Genomic DNA, 4265 nt, shown 5'->3' with positions numbered 1-4265 from the left:
AGAATCAAGATAGTCATACCTGTGCTGTCGTAGAAGTGTTCCATGACATTACCAAAATTATCATCACGGAAGTGTCCACTTCCATGACAATAAAGCGTGCGTCATAGAAGTGCTTTCGTCAAGGGTGACCGACACGTGGCATCCACCGTAACGGAACACCGTTAAGCTATGGGGTCGGGTTTTGGATCCGATAACCCGTTAACAGCCCCGACCAATGGGGATTTTCCACGTGTAAAATCATCATTGGCTAGAGGGAACACGTGTTGGCTCATCGTTGGGACAGATGTTATCCACTCACTGGACAGAAGGCGCCTATGATACATCGACACGTGGCACGGCCCAACAGTGGCCCATTCCTGTGAAAAGGCCGGCCCATTTGACTTGGTCAAAAGCTGGCGGGCCGGCCCATGGAAAGCCTGTTAACGGCCCTTCACATATAGCCCATTTACAGCCCGCTAATCCAAGGCCCGTTACGCCCTATCCGAATTAGGCCCAGTAGCGTCATCTGGGCCGTCCAATATGATTCCAGCCCGTTTTCACTTCTGGCCCATGCATAGCCCATGACGTCTTTCGGCCCATATGAGGCCCTTTGTAACTCTTGGCCCATTAGCGGCCCGTGCTGAAACTGGCCCGTAATGAACAGTGTATTACTTTACACCCATTAATGGCCTGTGGTGAAACTGGCCCGTAATGAACAGTGTATCACTTTATACCCATTAACGGCCCATTATTCCATTGGGCCGTTTCCAGCCCAAGTTAACTTTCGGCCTTCTGAGGGCCCATTTATTCTTGGACTCATTTGCAGCATTCGGTTACTTATGGCCCGTTACTGTCACTTTTTGTTTGTGGGCCAAATTCAACCCGTTGTTATAGTCGGCCCGTTTGCGGACCGTTAGTCTGTTGGGCCATTTTCATAGCATCACCAAATACGGCCTATTAACGGCCTGTTATGGTCAGCCCATAAAACGTACGATTTCCATTAAAGGCCCATCTATGGCCCATTAAAGGCCCATACAAGACCCATAAATGAGCCGGCGGCCCATGGATCCTACGAGACGTACAAGGCCCATGGATCCTACGAGACATAGAAGGCCCATGGATCCTACGAGACGTAGAAGGCCCATGGATCTTACGAGACGTAGAAGGACCATGGATCCGACGGCCCGTGAAGGGCCATGGTCGGGCGAATTGGCCCCCGTTTGAACGATATAGCATATTCAAAGAATTATCCTACTCAATACTATCACCTCTAAAAAGCCTACACTATTACAATAAAGAGATCAAGGCATAGAAAGGTAGAATAATCCTACACTATACAATAAAGAAATTACAGCCGATTATACCCACTTGGCATTATGGTTCGGCACAGGTGATAATAAAGCATACACAAACAACAAATTACATACACCGGGCAAATACAGCTCATACATCATGGACGCGCATCAACTTAACTCCAATTGAACTATAATCTCTTTAGAAAATAGGATTGGCCAGATTCAGATAGCACAAATTTCAGTATGCAAAATCTCCAATTCCTTCATGGTTACCTCAGTGTCTTGTTTCATTTTTTTGACTCCTGCATCTAATACCTGCATGTCCAGTTTCAACTTGTTGATTATACGTTGACAATCATGTACACGTTGTCTTGCCACCTCTAGTTGATGCTCGAGAACATCAGCACATTCCAATTTCAATCCATAATCATTCGGTAACGGCCATGCCGCATTGCTCGCAGATCTTTGTGTTGATGTCACTTCATCCTGAAATGTTTCTGTAAGTACACATGACTAGGGCAAAAATATAGTTACAACAGTGAAGCGAACATGTAAGTGCATCTAGTGCCACCCCTAGTTGGTTTTGGAGTATTGACGACAAACCTAGTTGAGGGACTAATGTGTTTGTGAGAATTGCAGGAAAACACAGGTAGAAGTCCCTCATTGATTCGGTTTACTATCAGAGATGACCCCTAAAAATGTATGAAGACATTGAAGACAAAGGTGGTATATGAAGATATTCACATTGAAGACTATGACAACAGAAGACACGTTATGAAGCCTATGGAACTCGAAGACTTAGATCCTTCGTAGTTCTTTTTTATTTTTGTTGAGTCATAGGAACCACCGTACTGTTAAGTGGGGTCCAGGAGAACAAGTCAGAATGACTTAAGTGATGCCTAAATCAAAAACCTATGTCTTCGAGTGAAGACAATGAGAGCGAATCTTGTCCAGAGCCGGACAAGTCAGCTTTGCTTGTAGCCCAAGTAAAGTTGCCATGAGAGTTCGAAATCTGACCGTTGAGACACGTGTCAGTTCCTTAGTGACCCAGGGTCATTTCGGACAAATCATGTCGGGTTGCCAAGTGGCTATAAATAGCCCACCCCCACAACCATAAACGGTTGGCTGCTCAGATTTCAGTGCACGGCTTTTGTCGTTTGAGAGCAACCCACCTCGAAGCCTTTGAGAGAAAAAATCCTAGTGAGGAGAAAAACCCTAACCACCCAGAGCCAGAGTAAATTGGGCATCACTTAAGTCTTCTTGTCTGTGTGATCTGAAGACTTATTACACTTGAGGACTGTGAATCCTCCAGACGGTTAGGCGTCGCGTTCAGAGCATCCAAGAGACATTGTGGATTGCCAGTGAACGAAGTCTGTGAAGGTTTGGGAGTCTACCTTGAAGACTTACCAGAGTGATTGGGCGAGGACTAAGTGACCTTAGCTCAAGGAGATTACGGTGAGGACTTGGTGTCCTGAACTGTGTGTTCAGGACTGGGTGTCCGGGACTGTGTGTCCTAAGGTTTAAATACCTAGCCGCTCCAACCAGACGTACAGTTGTCACAGCAACTGGAACTGGTCCAACATATCATTGTCTTCAACGAGTCACTGGTTTCGTCTTCACTTCCTTCTCTTGCTGTTACTCATTGTGAAGTCATTGCATGCTTGCTTTATCATTTATCTTCACAACGTGAATGCATGATCTGTTTGGCTTCATACCTTCTTCCTACTTGATCCTTATTACACTGAAGCTATTTGTCACGGTGCTTTCACTCTATTGAATACATGACCATGGCTGGCCTAGTGTAATCTAACTTCCGCTGCATAGTAATAGGCATAATCTTCACTGTTTGTCTTCATAACTCCCAAGTTTTGAAGACTTTCATAAAAATCGCCTATTCACCCCCCCTCTAGTCGATATAACGCACTTTCAATTGGTATCAGAGCTTGGTGCTCCCTTGTTCTGTGTGATTCGGTTTAACCACCTGGAGTTTTAGCTATGTCGACTGCAGGGATAATCAAAGTCTCCGCTGCGTGCCCCGTCTTCGATGGAACTGAATATCCCTACTGGAAGAATAAGATGCGCATGCATCTGAAGCCATTGACGTCGACCTATGGTATGTCGTCGAGAACGGCGTTCCCAAGGCTGGAGAAGGTGTCACTGCTGCTGATGTCAAGAAATTCGTTCAACTGGACTCTACTGCCAAGAACATCATCTGTGGTCATCTGACCAAAGGACAGTATGGCCGTGTGAGTGCCTTGAAGACATCCAAACTGGTCTGGGACTGGCTCTCCAAGGTCAATGAAGGCATCTCAACCCAGAGAGATCAACGAATCAGTGTCCTTCGCAATCTCTTCAACCGCTTCAAGCGAAATGACAATGAGAATGTCCAGCACACATTTGATAGACTCACTGACATCACAAATGAGCTTCAAGCCCTCGGCGCCACTGAAATCACCAAACATGAAATCGTCAAAACGCTGCTGAGATCACTTGATAGTTCGTTTGACATCCTGGCCCTGATGATTCAAGAACGTCCTGATTTCAAGACACTCGATCCGTCTGACATACTTGAGAGGCTCAACACACACGAGTTTCAGCTTTCTGAGAAAAGAGATATCTACGGTCCAAACTATGGGCGAACTCGCGCCTTGAAGGCAAAAGCTTGTCCTCATCTGAAGAAGAATCTGACATGCAGTTCTGATGATCCTGAAGACATTGGAAGGACTTGCAATGCTATGAGAAGTTCCAAAAATTCACCAAGAAGAAAGGCTTCAGAAAGTCTTCACGATCAAGCTCATGGAATGATGAAGCTTCTGCTCATGACTACAAGAAGAAAACATGTCACAAGTAGAAGAAAACTGGACACTTCATCTCTGAGTGTCCACAGTGGTACAATGAGAACAGAAGGAAGAAGAAGAGCAACGAATATGATTCTGACGACAAGAAGAAGAAGAAATACTCAAAGTCTTCTTCCAAGTCTTCATCAAAGTC

This window comes from Triticum urartu, chromosome 5 (assembly GCF_003073215.2).
Source record: "Triticum urartu cultivar G1812 chromosome 5, Tu2.1, whole genome shotgun sequence".
In the NCBI taxonomy this organism is placed as follows: domain Eukaryota; kingdom Viridiplantae; phylum Streptophyta; class Magnoliopsida; order Poales; family Poaceae; genus Triticum; species Triticum urartu.
The sequence above is the reverse complement of the archived record's forward strand: the minus strand, read 5'-3'. Positions refer to the sequence as shown.